The sequence below is a fragment of the Furipterus horrens genome, unplaced genomic scaffold, assembly GCF_987537825.1.
Source record: "Furipterus horrens unplaced genomic scaffold, mFurHor1.1.pri manual_scaffold_11, whole genome shotgun sequence".
In the NCBI taxonomy this organism is placed as follows: Eukaryota; Metazoa; Chordata; class Mammalia; order Chiroptera; family Furipteridae; genus Furipterus; species Furipterus horrens.
Genome location: NW_028327181.1, coordinates 72,410,731 through 72,429,023, shown reverse-complemented (window position 1 = coordinate 72,429,023; position 18,293 = coordinate 72,410,731). Strand labels below are relative to the sequence as shown.

Below are 18,293 nucleotides of genomic sequence, written 5' to 3'. Positions count from 1 at the left end.
AACCCCCTCTTCTTCATCACACCCCTCCCCCCGTCCTTCCAGGGCAATGCCCTGGTGAGATCTGACGGGACCTGGTGTCTCAGTCATTCAGAGCTACAGATCTCTGACTACCAGTCTGCCAGCCTGCAGGCGGGATCAACATGGCCTCACATTCACTCAGATACATTAGAAAATAACCCTAGTGGACAGCCCAGTGTGCTGATTACAGCATCCCCAATTCAAACCATGTTTTAAAATGTTTTACTGCACGACAAGCGCTGTCAATATTAGCTCTTCTGCAGCACACACATTCTAACGTCCCAGAATGACCTGGAACTAAAACTCCTCACTGTCACTCGGATTTGGGTTAGAAGAATATGACAGGAATCACAGATCGCGTGTAACACGATTGCACGTGGCTTCTGCTTTCCAAGTGGCTCCCACCACATGTGCTGCTTCCCCTCCTTCCCTGGCGGGGCTCCCGCTCTGCTTGCTTGTCTGCTGGGCTAGAGCTACCAACTGTTTTTCTTGAGTTGAGCTGTTCTCATCTGACCTCAGTAGTAGCAGCCTTCTCTGTGTGCTGTGAGAACAAGGGGGCTTGGCGAGCTGTTTTCTTGATCCAAGCAGGGACCATTTCTCCTTTAGCAGAACAGATCGTAAAATAACAGATCCGATGCAATTAGCATCCTCTTGGAAGTCCTCATATTTCACAGCTCAACAACCTCTCCATAGCCAGCAATCTACTCTCATCTGGTCTTAATTTTACCTTTGGCTGCAGAAGTACCATCAACTATTCTCTCATATTCAAAACATTTAATAACGGATAAGGCATAGGTACTGACTAATCAGGGGGTTGCTAGCCATAGCCAACTGGTACAGGCAGACCCAGGTTACCTGGTGACCATGAGCACTTTATAGGACTAGGGTCTCTAGCCTGACATCTTTTCCAAGTGATGAGGCCTCAATTCCCCTGGGAAGTACTCTCCGTCCTTATGCGCATCACATCAACTATCCCAGAATTTACTCTTGCAGTGCCATTGAATAAGAGTGAAATTAATCCAGACTCTAAGATATAAACACCTCCCACCACCCATCACTATCACTGATTACCAGTGATGTGCCTTCAGTTTGTAACCCATGTGACTTCAGGATCTTCCTTCTCTTTACTCAGAGATACACACAGGAGTCATCTCCAAGCATTACAAATGCATAATGCCTCAGACCAGTCTGATGCGGGAAGGGAACAATTCCATGCTCCAGTGGGTAGACTGACCCCTTGATAGCAGAGACCATAGACAAACTCCTATGAGAAAAGCTGAAAAGAACGAGGACTTTTCCATTTTTGTTTACAAAGGCAGGTAGGGGGAAAGTTGGATGTCTTGCCTGCCTGTATTGGCTTGTGTGCTGTTTGATTTGCCTTAATTGCTTGAATATCTTGTTTGCAGAGTCAATCACATAGAAATTTATCTAAGGCTGATCATTGCTCCCTGTCATTTTTACATTTGAAAATAACTATTCATAAATTAAGTCAACCATTCATGGGCTTCTAAGAGAGAGGGCAGAGATGGTATGTATTAATTTTGAATAACTACTATATTTATAGAGCATAACAGGCATTTACCTCTTTTGGTCGATGTAATTATTGAGAGATGTTATGATATAAAGGTTAAGAATATGAACTTAGGATAAGAGTCAGAGATAACTGGGATCAATTCTTGACTCCGCCCATTACTGAACTGTGATCATGGATAACTTGCCCATGCAAAACCTCAGTTCCCTAGGTTGATAAATGGGGGTTGCTAACAGTACCTACTTCAGGTATTGTTGTGAGATTCAACAAGATGTGTACAAGGTGCGAGACTAATGTAAGCACTCAAAAATGGTAGCTACTATTTGAATCCATGACTATGAAAACAACATTGTGAAGTATGAGACCCATTTCACAGAGGAGGAAATAAGGCCCATGGAGCTTTAATAATCCCCCCAATCCTGTACTCTTCGCAGTACATCATGCAATAAATAATGTGACCACCATCCTTGCGTGGTTTGCAAACTGCCTGAAGCTGCAATTCCCAAAGAGGAGCCAAAACATATTGTGCCTAACAACAATTATTCCTCCACCCCTCATACCCATACACAGAGCAGCCACCTCAAAGGACAAGGTTCATATAGACCCATATGCTCTGTAATATGTGTTTAAACAGTTCACATTACTCCATGGATGAAATTTCTATTGTGTTTGTGTCTTGCCCACTCTTCAGAGCTGCCTGACTTTCTTTTTTCAGAATCAACTGCCAAGATGTTCTGGAAGCAACATGTTTCTTAGCAACATTTTGTTTAGAGATAAAAACATAACCTTTACTGCCACCTGCTAGAAAAGAGAGATCCTCAGCATTTAAATAGTAGATACTTATTGGAGCTCTTGGTTTCAGTTTGTATGGAGTCCTATGTGTTTTTGTTTCTTTCAGGAAGGAATGTCCTTGACTTTAGCAATAGCACTTCCTCAGAGCCATAGTTAATTGTATCACATTTCCTCCTTGGTCCCGGCAACTGGGTCCATGAACACCTGTGAATACACAAACCTCACAAGCATGTACACGTGCATACATCTAAAAAGAAACACAGCCTGGTGCAGTTTCTCTGACTGTTGTATGCAGTAGATCTTCCTCATCCTTCCTCTCTGCCTTGCACCTTGTCAAAGTAGTCCCTTGTGCAGCGTTGATTACTTAGAGGATTTACTCTTTCCCAAAGCAAACTTCACTGAACTCAGAAAGGTGTTTAGAAACATGTGACAAAAAGATCAATAAGTTTGAGAATAACTGGCCTTCTCCATATCTCCATTATAGAACAGAAGCGTTAGCTGGGGATGCTCAGACCCTTCAGAGAGGACTGTTTCCTGACCCTAATTAAGTCACTGGCAAGTAAGAACTTGTACTAGGTAGGGAAAGGGGCAGCTTCAAAGAGACAGCAGACACTGTGACCACAGCAGCATGGAGGGGGCTCAAGATATTTATTTTCACAAAACGTCCCCTTGGGCTGCTTCTGTATTAGCTAGGGTTTTACAGAAAAAGGAAAACAATAATATATATTGTTATCATTTATTATATTATAATATTTTATATTACATATATATATATATATATATATATATATATATATATAACAATGAGAGAGAGAGAGAAATTAATTTTATTTTAAGGAATTGGCTTATGTGATATTGAGGACTGGTAAATCCAAAATCTGCAGGGCAGGCCAGCAGCCCAGAGACCCAGGGAAGAGTTGATGCTGCAGTCTTGAATTCAAAGGTGATATGGAAGTAAAGTTCCTTCTTTTTTGGGGGACCTCAGTCCTTTGGCATCAGGCCTGCAACTGACTAACTGAGGCCTGCCCACATTATAGAGGGTATCTGCTTTACTCACAGTCTACTGATTTTAATGTTAATGACATCTAAAAAATACCTCCCAGATATGTTGCTTAGTCTTGGAAGTTGACATAAAATTAAACACCCCAGTTTCCCAGTCAGCACTGATCCTTTTCTCTCATTGTTATCGGAAAGTAAGCAAATCTTCAGAGGGCCAAGCAACTCCCTGGAATATTCTGGGTGAAGAGAAATCAACTGGGCATCCATCACTCTGGCTATGCTATGAAACATGTTATAAAATTATGCTGGACTTCTTTTGTCTGTAATTCCTTTTTTTTTTTTTTTTCATTTTGAGACAATAATAGATTTGTACATACTTGTAAACAATAATATAGAAAAGTCTAGGTACCCTTTTACTCAGTTTCCTCCCATGGTAACATCTTGCAAAACTACAGTAGAGGATCAGATATTACCATTGATACAATCAGGATACAGAACATTTCCATCAGCCCAAGAAGCCGCATGTGTCTCTCATTCATGGCCACACTCACTCCCCTCACGCCCTACTCCTACTCGTGGGCAAACATTAATCTGCTCTCTATTTCTGTAATTTTGTCATTTTAGGACTGTTATATAAATGAATCGTGTTATATAACCTTTTGGGATTCACTTTTCTTTCTCTTGCAGCCTAGTTCTCTGAAGATTTATATACATTGTTCCATGTGTCAACAGTCTGTTCCTTTTTATTGCTGAGTAATAATTCATGGTACGGCTTGTTTAACCATTCACCTGTTGAAGGACATCTGAGTTGTTTCCAGTTCTGGTTATTACAAATGAAACTGATCTGAACTTTGTTTACAGATTATTTGTGTGTGAAGATAAGTTTTATTTCTCTGGAATAAATGTCAAAGAGTGCACTTGCTGGGCCATATGGTAGTTGCATATTTAGCTTGTTAAGACATTGTCAAATTGTTTCCCAGAGTGGCTGTACCATTTTACATTCTCTCCAGCAATGTATGAGATATCCAGCTTCTCTGTGTCCCCGACAGCATTGGGTGGTGTTAGTATTCTTCATTTTAGCCATTCTGCTGGGACATAGTGATATCTCATTGTGGCTTACATTTGCATGCTCCTAATGATGAATGATGCCGAATACCTTTTTATGTGTTTTCTTGACATTTGAATACCTTCTTCACTGAAATGTCTCCTCAAAAATGGCTGATATCACTGACAGGATCAATGAAACCAATGGCTGTGTATGAACTGGATTTGGCAAGGTCTGTCCCTTTCTGTGGTTTGTCATCAGAGGGTGCCTTGTAGTAGCACTAGTAGAGTGCAGATTTTTATGCAAAGCCAGACCTCAATATTTTTCAAGGCTCCTGATTATGTTACCTCGTGCTAGGACACCATTCTGATGGATAAGCAGGGGCTTAGATGCAGAGCTTTTGACACCATAATATACTTGACAGTGAAAAATGAGAATCCAGACGTAAGGACTCCTACTGGAATTAATTTGCACCTCACAGTGTCAACTATCAATATGCAATGGCCTTGTGGCAGCACAAATATTTCACAGCAACTGAACAGGGCAGAGATAATGTGGCTTGTTTCCAAATGAAAGCGGTGCATTACAAATGACCTCTTTTCTCTGACTAATTGCAGAATTTTACTGTCGATTCTGAGGTGCAGCGTTTCCTTGGCTCACCTCCTGAGGTTTCATGTGAAGGAACAATGAAATTCAAAAGACAGGATGAATCCTTCTCTGTTGTACACAGTCTAAAACAAGTAAGCTTGCAAAACGCACGGCAATATACTTCAACCTTGTACGCCTCAGTTTCCCAGACTGAGAAAGCAAAGGTTCATTGAGTAAACTGAATTATTGAAACTGAGCAGTGAAATTCTGAAGCATCATAGAAGAGAAAGAGAAATGAGGTGGGGACTCTTTGATTCGCATTCCTCCAGCCAGGGTGACCAACTTGTCCCATTTCCTCGAGAACTTTCCTAGTTTTAACAATGGAAGTGTCAGGACATCCAGGAAACGCCACAATCCCCATGTTAAAACTGAAGACTCATGTCTCAGGAGCTCTATGTCCCAGGAGCCCTATTAGTCCCAGGAAAACCAGAACAGTTGGTCACCCTAACTCTTACTCAGCCTGTCACTTGTCTGAGTCTAGGTCCTCATCTATAGAAAGTAGAGAGTAACTGTTCTATCCACTCCCAGGGTAGGATAATAAGTATGATAATGTAAACCAAATGCATTATAAAGAGTGGCACACTATACAAACATATGGGTTTGACAGCATCAGCATCATCCATGGCTGCCCCATCCTAACAATATATTGTCCTATAATTTATTCAACTAGATTCTGGCTAAGAAACAGCCATAATATGATGACAAACTTTCCTCAACTGCTCAAAATTTTCTGCCATCCTCTAGAGAACCCATTAGCTAAGCACAGAATAGCATGTACCCCCAAATTACTGCTAAATACTGTTTACCCTCTAGTCCCTTAATTCTATTCATCTGATGTCACTTTACATATCTCTTGCAAATAACACAGTTCAAGTGTAGAAGCATGGAGGTGGATTTGGATAATTGTATGCTTATGTTCGAGAAGAATATAATAAAATATTTACAATTGAGTTTCCTTTCCAAGAGTAATACACTGTTGTATGTTAACAGTGATGGGCTGGTTGCGGATTGCCTACTGCATTCTAATGATAGCATTTAGCAAAGTAATAACAGGGCTGTGGGTAGAGGTTCTGTGCAAGTTTCTGAAATGTAGATACTTGAGTGGAGCATACCAGCAGATTTCAGCAAATTCATGAGGCTTCACAGTTAATATCTCAAACACTGTCGAGGGCCAGATCTTTGTTTCACTCTGTTAGTAAATGTAACAGATGGTTTGCAAACATATCTGAGATCTAAAGGCTGACTGATCATGTCAGTCTGATAGAAATAGAATATAGCCATTTACCACATCAGAATGTAAGAAAAGGAAAGCTTCAACATTAAACCTTAATAGAAAGCAACTTTCTCACTGAGTTTCAAATGTCTGCCACCTCATCACTAACTTCTGAGTTTTTCCTGTTATTTGATGCCAACACAGAACATTACAATAAGGATCTCTCACCCTCCAAAAAATAAATAAAAACCATATTTGAATCTTTGATGCAATAGTGAAATTTTCATCACAGATAGGCTTGAGTTGCCATGGGGATGATCACGCTCTCACAAAATCCAGCAATTGAACTTTGCTTTGAATCCAGCTAAACAAGAGGCAAAACTCTGTCTCTTCCCTTCAGCCTAGAAAAGAGAAAGCTGTTAACCTTGCAGAAGAGGAATGTTAACAGCCAGGTCCTCTAACTGTCTGACTGCTCCCTCTCCCCTTCCCATCACCGTGCTGAAGCATAATGTAGGTCAGCCAGGACCAAAGAGTGCCGCTATTACTGAAAATGCATGCAATAACATAGCTTGATTCTTGAGGAGGAGCCAGGCAGGACAACTGCCCCAATTCGGAGGCTCTGAAATGACAGGGTCAATGGCAGACTTATCAGGGTTTCTGCCTGAGAAGGTGTGTGAAAGCTAGAGTCATTCTAGGAAGACCGCTGGTAAATGATCATTTGGTCATGGATACATTCAAAACAGAGTTGTATGGAGAACTACGGAGTTGCTCTTGAAGTAAAGGGTAGTCACTTCCTTTTTTCTTCACCTGACAAGTCTCACTGAGGCTCTCCTCTGTACCAGGCACAGTGTTGGCTACAGGAGCTACAACTGAACGGACTGGCACAGTGTTGGCTATCCTGAAGCTTTTACATCCAACAGAGAGAAATGTCCCTGGGGACATCCCTTTGAGGTGGTCACATTTGGGCTGAGCCTGGCTACATCTAATGAGAGAGTGCCATTTTGCAAATGTCCCCACAATAATCTCCCATTTTATCTTCAGTTTTTCTCCATGGTGAACATTCCCCACTGGAGAAGCTGAGAGGCAGAGTGGCTACCATGCAAAGAATTAGACGGCTGTAGGTTCAAATCCCAGTTCAACCACTAGTTCACAGAATTATTTTACTTAGCTGAGCCTCAGTTTCATCTGCAGTGCTATACTGACCTGATGCTCTCCCATCCCCTATTCTAGAGCTGTGCTTCTTACAAATAAATGTACTCGCCAACATGACCCAAGATAGCTATCTATCAAAAGCAGCAAATTAATTTTGATACATGTCATCTCAGGCTCGGATTCCACTTAAGTTTCACCAAATATCCCAGCAATATCCTTTGTAACAATAGCATACTGTTCAAAATCACATGCCCCATTTTTTTTTCTGTCATATGTTTTGAGTATTCTGTTTGAAACAGTTCTTCAGTCTTTGACTTTTATAACCTTGACGTGGTTAAAACATTTTTTTCTCTTCTAAAAATGCTTCAATTACAATTTACAGTCAATATTATTCTGCATTAGTTTTAGGGGTACAGCATAGTGGTTAGACAATCGTGTCCTTTACTAAGTGGTCCCCTAGATATTTCAAATACCTACCTGATCCTGTTCATTGTTATTACAATATTATTGACTATATTCCCTACACTGTAATTTACACCCCTGTGACTCTTCTGTGACTATGAATTTGTACTTCTTAATCCCTTCCTTTTTCTCACCCAGCTCCTTGACTCTGCTCCCCTCTGTCAACTGTCAGTCTGTTCTCTGTATCTATGAGTCCTTGGCATTCTTGGACAGACAGACCAGTTATTTTGTAGTATGCCCCTTGATTTGAGTTTGTTTTCTTTCTCAGGATTTGATTCAGATACCCTCCCCAAGCTGCATATCCCTCACAGAGTGTGATTGGCCACCCACCCGCATGTACACGCTCCCCACCCTACCTGGACTCCAATGCAATGTCCAGTCTTTCATCCATGGAACTGCCTTCCTCTTTTGCTTACACTCTGCCCCCCAACACCATATTGCCCCCCAGGGGATGATCTCACCTGACTGGGGCTCTGACATCTGTGCCAAACAGCCGTCCTGGGCAGATGGGCCCTGAGCCCTGTTTGGAGCAGCTGTGTTCCTCTCCACCTAAAACCAGTGTCTACTTTGCTCTGCTCTACCTACTGAATTTAGGGCACCATTGTTTGGCAGTTCTCACAGTGACCAGAATGAAAGACTCTTAATCACCCAGTTTTCCAAATGAGAACACTTAAGGCTCAAAGAGGTAAAGTAACTTGTCCTAGTTTATGTAATTAACAGTGAAACCAGAAATCAAAATACTGGTTGACCTGACTCCAGAGACACTATAATGCCCTAATATTTAGGCAATTTAGAGACATAAAGTATAAGCCACCTCTTTTCTTTGTTTTATTTTTTAACTATACTATACCTGTTTTTTGAAAACAGAGTTTATATGAAAAGCTCATTCTAAAATTAGTTCCACAAGAAAGAAACATCCTAAAGTTCAATGGAAGCACTTAAATTCACAGTAAAAATCACCTCCTTACCCCTGCCCTTCTTTCCCTGACCTCCCACACTCTGTTGGCTCTTCCCCCTTCTTGCAATGTTGAATTGGAAAACGGGTGAGTAAACCATTGGCCTGTTAATATCTATCATCTAGATGTGCTTATCTCTACCAATGCCGCATAAGATTGCATTGGGTTCTTAGAGTCCATCACACTGTTATTTATACTGGGTTTGTAGTTGCAACATTTAGGAATGTTTTCTGGTGCAAGTAACAGAAAACCTGACACCGGGATGTAAATACATAGAAAAATAAACATTAATAACATGAAATTTAGAGGCAGGTAGTTCATGTGGCTGTGTCCATCACTTGACAGTCTTCTAACCAGCATCTCTGGGATTTCATTGGCCATGTGCATCCCTAGGTGGTTTTGTTTCAGGGGCCCAAGAGAGCTGCCCTGACTGCCATGTTCAAAGTAGGAAACTAGAAGAAGGAAGAGCTTTGCTGGGTACATCTTTCTCTTCTGAATAGGAAAGCAAATCTTCCCAGACTTCTGTTTTTGTCTCATAGGCCAGATCTGAGCTACATGGCCACTTCTCACTAAGGGAAAGTAGCAGAGGAGAAGGGATGCTAAAATGGGTGCTAGGTAGCCAGTAACTTTAACTGCTACTCGGACCTAAGGTGGACAGTTACTTGGCTGGGATATTGAGCAGCTTTAGCTCTCAAGTATCACTTTCTTAGACACATCTTCCTTGACCCTCTGGGCTATGTCTGTTCTAACAGTATTCCAGATTGCTTTCTTTATCACAGCTGTAATGTGTACATACTTGAGAAGGGATGTATTAAAACTTTGAAGGCAGTCCTATTAAGGAATAACCAAGAATTGGTCTGGATTTAAGGGTTTGGATGTTTTAGAGCTCTCTATGTGTGTATAATATGGTCTAAAATATTCACTCTCTATAGCTTAGATAGTATACTTGAAAAATGTTTCATTTGATGCTTGAACATTCAAGCTAGATGCTAAATTCAGCAAATAGGTGAGGTGTGCATTTTTCCCATAATTATTTCTAAAAGTGAATTATAATTTTCCTTCTTATTACCCAGTTCCCACTTAAAAAATGAACTGCACCCTCAAGTGCAATTCTGGTAAGTGTGACCTCTGCTGACATGTTAATTTAGGACAGCTTTTTCTAAATTGTTTTCCCTGTGACATCAGGTGAATTGATCATGAGAGACTTAATAACTTCAGTTTAAGTCTATATCCTTCACAAATCTGTAATCACTACGCATCAGACATTCCATTAAAAAGCTGATGTTTATAGAGCAAATCACTGTGTGTTTTTTTCCCAAAGCAGTTTGCTGAATGGTCACACAAACTAATTAGTGCTTATTACAACCTACATATCTTCCAAAGGAAGCGTTAAGCAGGTAAAACAGCATATTTTGACTAGAGCAATGGGTAACTACTTAGAAGACAGAATAAATTTGAAAGCCTACATATTCTTTTAAAGCTGCCTATTACTTTCTCAAACCAATAAACAATAATCCCTCCAAAGACCATGCATGGCCATTCTGATAAAGACAAATGTACCATGATCAATATATTTTAATTAAATAGAGAGCATTCATCAATGTGGAGACTCACATTCCTAGGACCAGGCTGACTGCATCTGCTCAACTGTTTCAGGTTCACCCTTCTTAGGATGTATGGGCCTATTAGTCCTGTTAAGAAATAACTATATTTAAATTGCAATAAGAAAAACAAACTTCCAAGGACAAGAAGGAAGTAAGCAGGGAGCAAGCACAGTAAAGACTCATCTGCTCAGAAGACAAAATAGATTCACAATCTGTGGGTGACATAAGCCAAGCCTTAATTTTACATACTATACTCTTAAGGCCTATTAAGAAAGAAAAAAAGATAGAAGAGAGAGATACCATTCTCACAATTCATGGGATGTGATACATGCAATGCAATCTTTTGTTCCAATAGTTTATTGGATTCCAGAGAAAATGGGTCCTTTTTTGTGTGATTCAGGGAAGATTAGGATTTTGGTGGTCATGCCACCCCAGGTGAAACAGAAGCAGCTTCTTGCATGGGGACTCTGATATATTTGCTTAACCTGCCCCCAAAGAACCTCAAATTCCTCATTTTTTTAAGGAACCACCTAGTATATTTCTGATTCATAGCATCCAGGTACAAATAACATACTAATCTGTTTTGTTTTTATAACCTTACCTGTTATTTTCTTCTCTATTGCTTATTTATTTATTTTCTTTTTATTACTTCTAGAAAGTAATTTCTGTGAGAGCAAAGGCTACGTCTCTTTTAGATCACCATAGTAACCCCACAGCCTAGAACATGGTTTAATATACAGCAGACTCTCAATAATCCTTTGTGAAATGAATGAATTCAAATAAAGTACTTAAATAAAAAATGGCCTGCACATTCAATAAGTGTTAGTGTTTTTCCCCATAAACTCCAAATAAAACTACCAGGAGCAAAAACACAACAACATCTTCTTCTTAGCTTTTTCTAGTCCTCTTGAAAAATGCTATTGTAGGCTTAATTCTCTCTTCTCTCCTGAATATTTTAACTAAGTAGTTTCCACCCACACCGCCAGGCGGACAACATGCTGTTGAGCCAAAGCACATCAAAAAACCCCAAACCAGAGCATTGAAGATCAAGGAGGCTCTAGCCTGGCAGACTTTGAAACGTGAGGAGAATATGAAATCCTAGGAGTGCAGTCCAAGCTATCTGACAGCTCCTTGGGGTAAAAAAGCATATTTGGTTTTGCCCAGATTACTAGACCATGATCCAGAACATTGGTTCAAACATTTTGGTATAGGTACACCGCAAGAGACACTGCTGGGAGCCAAACTAAAGAGAAACTAATAAGAATTTTCCACCTTCCTATTTCAGATACATTATACCAGATGTGGAAACAATTTTTTTCATACCTGAGCCAGCTTGACAGTCAAAAAATGGCTGCTTTCTCTGATTTTAAGTTTTGGAAATCCCCTTGGAAATAGCAAACACCATATGTTAAGAATCACTCCATCAAACAAGGCAAGGGTATTCCTTTCCCATAACTCTAGAAGCCCTGATGTCTGTTAACAAAACACATTTTAAAAGTTACTTTGATAGTCTTTATTCTGATTTAATTTATAGCACTGTAAGGGGGAAACTGATGTGCTTATGTCTTTATTTGACAGTAATTCTACTCAACAAAATATTTCCTATTTTTTTTTACCTTAGTCATAACTTTCAAAATATCATTAGGTAAGAGGCATCAATCATAGTATTTTCCGCTGCAAAACAGAAAACACCAGGAAGGCAAAAATTAACCTTCCCACAAATGCCTAATTTTCTTACTAGCCTAAGTGAATCATACTGACTTTATGATTAGCTTCTCAGCTACCCAAATACCAGGAATGAAAAGACTTCATGAAAAAAGCCTCTGTCTAGAATTCCTACAAACTAGGTTCGTGATATGCGGTAAATAACATCTGATCACTTAGCTTCTATTAATATAACATAAAGGAGGAGCAGGGTGTGATCCATCCACCCACCTCTCAATTAGAGTAGGTTAGCTATTTTCTGTTTTAAGTATTAGGAACTTGTATGAGTCAGTGTGGTGGGTTGAACAGTGTCTCCCCAAAAAGATATGTTTATGTCTTAGAAACGATGAATGTGACCTTATTTGAAAGAAAACAAAAAAAGTATCTTTGCAGAACTAATTAGGTTAACGACCTTGAGATGAGATTGCCCTGGATTACACTGGTGGACTGGAAATCCTAGGACCAGTGTCCTTATAAGAGAACCCAGAGAAGGACGCCACATGAACATGAGGGTGGAGAGTGGAGTAATGAACATACAAGCCAAGGAAGCCGCGGAACCACCAGAAGCATGAAGACACAAAGATCGTCCCCTAGAGCCTTCAGAGAGAGCGCGGCCCTGCCAATAACTTAATTTCAGACTCTGAACTCCAGAACTGTAAGAGAGTAACTTTCCGCTATTCAAGTCACCCAGTTTGTGGTATTTGTTTCAATGGGAAAGGAGCTGAATAGTCAGGGGGTAGCCAGGTATGAAAATTCTACTCAAAAGGTTTACAGGGAAGAGAATCCACGAAGGTACTTTAGAAAGAGGTGTGGGCAAGCTTCCAGGATCCCAGTAAGCATTCCGGGATAAGTAACAGCAAGGAGGAGGCTTTGCCGCCTCTAGACCTAAAGAGACGAAAGAAAGAAACAGCTTCATCACTGAAAAAGCTGGCGCCCTGCGGAGGAGCTACCCACAGGGGGCTGTAGCGGCGCACACCCAGGCCGCACACATGCCAGGTCAAGGCTCCGTGGGAGCCAGGGCAGTAACGCAGGGAACGCACTGACTGACCTCTATTTCTCTTCCCTGTCCTCCAGGCTCTTGGCTGTTTCTCTCACTGTCCGAATACAACCAGGAGCAGAGAGTAAGGAACTGGAGGATTACACCCATAGGGGGCAGTCCTCTGGGGGACGGAGCAGAGCAGGGAAATGGGGAGAAGCGCTTCAAGAAGTCAAATGGAGACTAACTTACAGAGGTGCCACATCAGATGTAGTTTTTAAAAGGAATTTTTTTTTTTTTGAACAAAAAAGAAAACATAAAATCTCGGGACTATTTCCAGGAGCTATTTTAATGCTGACAGTCTGTGACTCTCTTAAACACCGTACAGAAACGTGTTCTTCTCTCCTAAATTTCCATTCTCTCTGCTTTGAAAGAAATGGTCTCGGCAAAGTTCAATACATCTTCAATAAATCTCAATAAATTTCTTCAATCAGCCCAACAGAAGGCAATTGGCATTTCTACAGCAGTTCCAGGAACTCTTGGAAGTTATTTATTTAACTTTGCAAGTAAACCTAATAACAGTTATATAATGCAAGCGTTGTGGCATCCATATTATCCAGAATTAAATTGAGACTGAGAGAAATTGCGTGAAATTTCACGGCTAATAAACAACTTAGCTGAGGTCTAAATCATCTCTCTCTCTGACACCGAAAGCTGCCCTTGCCAGTTTTTTCTGATGCCTTAATTATACCCAGTATCCAGAACTTAAGGTATTACTGCTCCATCTTCCTACTAATCTCACCATCTAACTAGAAAACTATGTAAATTAAAATTCTGCTGAAAAACAGAAGACTGCTCTCTTCTAGAAGAGTTCTGTTTGTACTCTTAGTGGACTGCTTCAAGACCCCTGCCAGCCATATTTGGAATAGAAGAAAATGAATGACCGCCACCCAGTAATAATCTTTATTAATATGTTCAAATGAGCATCATACTTTCTTGTTACTAATCACAAAATGTGTCCCAATCATGATAGAAGGAGAAACAAAGTTATTATCCCACTGTAAACAGTTAGAAAGCTGGGAAAAAAGAAAAAACAAGTGTTTTTAGGGAGTGAACAACAGCCAGTTCATAACTGATTCTTCTTCATACAAGGGAACAGGGAGGGATTGAGCCCTGTGGCTTGAGCTTCTGCCCAGAGGCACATTCCAGACTAGTGTGAAAATAGGATCTGAGCAAACACACCCCAGGTGCGCTGGCTTACTCTCTCTCTCTCTCTCTCTCTCTCTCTCTCTCTCTCTCTCTTTCTCTCTCGCTCGCTCGCTCGCTCTCGCTCTCAGACAGAGATTAGACCAGGAATGATGAATGATGTCTCCTTTGACATTGTTCTTATCAACTAAATAGAGAGGTACAACATTTTTCCCCAATACTGCAAGCAAGTTTTATATTTAGGTAAGAAACATTTTGCCTATGCCATGTAATAGCTGCCCATTCCTTAAAAGCCAGAGAAGAATGATGCCTCAGTGTACAGAGGGCTAGTCGAGGAGTATTTCCTTAAAGGAGGCTGAGGGCTCCAATCCTATATATTTTTGCTTTCCCTTAAACATGGTCTCTTCCCATTTTTGAAGCAAGTGAGTTTTTCTCTATTCTCTGTTTCTGTCTTTGTGATTTCCACAGAAGAGCTACAAGAATTTTAGATCACACCCGGCCAAAAGAGAGACATACATTTTATAAAACCAAGGAACTATAAAGAAATGCCAAGCAGAGTGTCATTCGAGTCTCCCTTTCAGCATTCTGTTATTACTGCTGTCAAGCCATTGAGCCCTAAAAAAACACATACAACTCTGATTACAAAGACATAGATGGCAAGTGAGGTGGAATCTTTAAACCCCTGACAGCAGATCTCTGAATTCCTGACAACAGCCCCACCATGATATTCTAAGTATGTCTTTGGGTTGTCTGGCGTCTCGTGACTTTTATAGACAGAAAGTACAAAGGGAGTTCATAGGGAATGAAAGTCAGTGCCGGGCAAAGGCTTTCAATAGAAGCACAGGTGAAAAGCAAAGGAATACGGGGGCCAGGGCAGAGTCCAAGGCAAGGACTTAAATTCTCCTTTGAATTTTTTTAGTGTGTTTCATAGGTGTGCTCTATACTATACACATGATGTTAAAGGATTACTTTCTAGCCCTGGCTGGCATGGTTCAGTTGGTTGAGCTCCAGTCTCCAAACTGAAAGGTTGCAGGTTCGATTCCTGGTGAGGGCACATGCCTGGGTTGTGGGTCATGTCCCCAGGCACCTAATTGCCATTTCTCTCTTTCTCTTTCTCTCTCTCTCTTCCCTACCTCTCTAAAAATAAAGAAATAAAATCTTTTTTTTAAAGATTACTTTGTTTTTAATTTTATTTTTTGGTTTTTCAATTACAGTTGTCCCATTTTCCCCCCATTGCTCCCCCTAGATTACTTTTTAAAGGTATAAACATGAATTTCAAACATAAAATGAATTTGTATCAAGCATTTTATTTAACTCATTAATTAATGAGGGAACCGGGCAAGTGTTAGAATAGGTTCAAAGGAAAATTCCAAGTACCACATATATAGGAATATGAGAAATGCCAAAGTGAATTTACAAATTTGATGTAAAATGGCTATTTGCAAAAAGAAGTAAAATGGAACTGCATTCCACCAGACACCGCCTTTCTATGGACTGGAATCAGTGGAATTATTTTCAGTTTGTTTTGTCTTGCTTTTACCATTATCGTCGTCGTCGTCGTCGTCGGCAGCCGTCCGTCTCGAGAGACGATGGTGTAGCTTCCTCAGAGTCTATCTGCACCGCCGAAAATGGTTGTGCAGTCTGACTCGGGAGTGACACGGTATCTGTCTCCTCCCGTGTTGAATCAAGTGCGATGATGCTGAAGCTACAGAGCCTGGGCAGGGTAATATGGAGGGTCTGCTGTTGCCCATGCAGCAGACCCCCCCTCTCTTCGCAGCTGAAGGGTCCAAGGGAAAGACGGAGTCAATACAGCTTGGCTTCAGGTGCGCCGCAGGAGTTGCCGGTGTTGACTACAACGTCAAACCGCCTTAGGGACTCCGGCTCCGGATTTTCTGTCGGGGTTTACTCCCTTAGCCTTTCCCCTGAAGAGGTATGCCGCAAGGCAGCGGAGGTTTTTTGGAGTCAGAGTTTTCCTTCTCTGATGTGCCCTGACTGGAAGATCGAACCAGCGACACTTTTTCCTGATGTAGAACCCGCCCAACCCCACCTCCAGGCCCAGGACGGACTGGCTGGGGTCTCTCGGGGTTTCCCACCACCACCACCACCAGGTGTGCGGGGGTCAGCCCGGAGCTCCCACGCCAGGCTGGGCCGCTGGGATCCTGGGAGGCTCAGCACACGGCCCACCCTCGACCTGGGCAGCGGGAGCAGCATGGCCCTTCTTGCTTTCTAGTCCCCATGTGCTGCCTGAAGGTCTGTCACACTCTCCCCATGACTCCCTCACTACAGGGATGTGCAAGGCAGGCACAGGCCCCTTCTCAATGACCTGCCAGTATCTTGGGGTGTCCGCAAGGGAGCCCCTCTCGTGAGGGCAAGTGAGGAGGGGAGTGGTGGGGACGACAGCGGAGAGCCGGTGGAATAATGGATGGGGGCCCGGGGCCCTGGGAGGGGCTGCGATAGAGCACGAGGGCAAGCACAGGAGGTGGCATCCAAAGAAACAAACGTGAGGGAGGGGCTGTGACAGGATAGCAGCCGTTGGCGGCCTGACGGGGTTCAGGCTTTCTGGGGCATTTGCTTGGGGACGAAGCGGCACCTAGAGGAGACCAGGGGTCGCTGGATTGGCGAGGTGAGTCCACTAAGGCTCCGGAACCCCTGGTTCCTTGGCCCTGGTTGTCATGCTCGTGACAGTTCTAGGAAAAGTCATTCAGTCATACGTGGGAAGAGCATGGATTTTCTCACTTCCCTGTCGGGTTTCCACCACTGTCCAGGGAAGTCTCCTTGAGGTCCTTCCCGAGATCCGGGGAGCAGGGGACGTTAGTGAGTGTGCGACTGAGTGACAAGGGACTGCACGGAGGGGTCTCCACCCTGACCGTGGTCACTGGGCAAGGGGGAGGGAGCCAGGGAGAACAGGGGCAGCCTTGGGGTCTGTGCTGCCTCACTGTGTCCTCGCACACAGCCCCAGGAGGACAGCTCTCCAGGCTCTTGCTTCGTGACCAACACTCGCTGCTGCCCCTGTGGCCCTGGCCCCCTCTTGGCCAGGGATGCCCGGGAACAAACATGACTGTCCCTGTTCCTTCCAGGAGATTCCTGAGCACAGCCACCTGGGGCCCCTCCAGAGCACCAGCCAGACAGGCTCTCAGGCAGTCTGCCCCGGGGTGCAGCCGCAGCCCAGGCTGACTGAGGCTGTAGGAGGGGCATGCCCCGGTTCTGGCCCAGGCCATTGCCTTTGACAGTCTCCATCAAGAGACCGTGTGCTTATCCCTACAGCACACTATTGTGCCGAGGGCGGGGCCTCCAGCTCTCTGGACTTCTCTGCCTCTGTCACAAAGACAAATCCTGAGGGAACAGAGGCAGAAAACACAGATTCTAGAACCCCACGCTTGGGTCAGACTCTCACTCTCTGCCTTGGCAGCAATGAAAAAGAAGCGTGTCCGTTTCTCTACTGTCCCCAGATCACCCTCTCCCACCGGTCTCCCCTCTTCCTCCTCGCCCTCACCTGTTCCCATCCATCCCTGCCGCTCACGGCCCCCCACTCCTGTGCCACCCACTGTCTCTGCTCGTCCCCGACCACCTCACCAAACCAAGTTCCCTTCTCTCTTCAGCGGGCCCCCTCCTCTCCTGGCAGCCCGCAAGGCCCGCAACCTCCACCGGGCCTCTGGGGTCCCCTGCTCCCCTTGCCCTGTCAGTCCCCCTTCCTCTCCTTCCCTGCACCGCGTCCAACAGGCCTCCCTCTCTGCCCTTCACTGTCCCTTTCTCCCACACCTGCCTGCTGGCCCTTCTCTGGCCTCTGGCCGTAAGGGCAGAAAACTCATCGGCCTCTCCCCACCTCCTGCCGGGTCAAGACTTCCCAACATTGCCCGTCCTTCGGACTGTCCTGCAAACTGTCCCCGGGGCCAGGAGCCCCTGCCTCTGGGGGCATCTCGAAGAGCCACCTTTCGGACACCTGCTGGGCACAGGGAGCAGGATACCATGGACGGAAGCTACAGGTAA

At 43.2% G+C, this 18,293-nt stretch overlaps 1 pseudogene; it reads right to left on the bottom strand.

Moving 5' to 3' along the window:
* LOC149998224 (tubulin alpha-1C chain pseudogene) overlaps positions 1 to 16,517 on the bottom strand; it is a 114,734-nt pseudogene extending 98,217 nt beyond the window's left edge.
* Between the last annotated feature and the right edge of the window lie 1,776 nt (positions 16,518 to 18,293).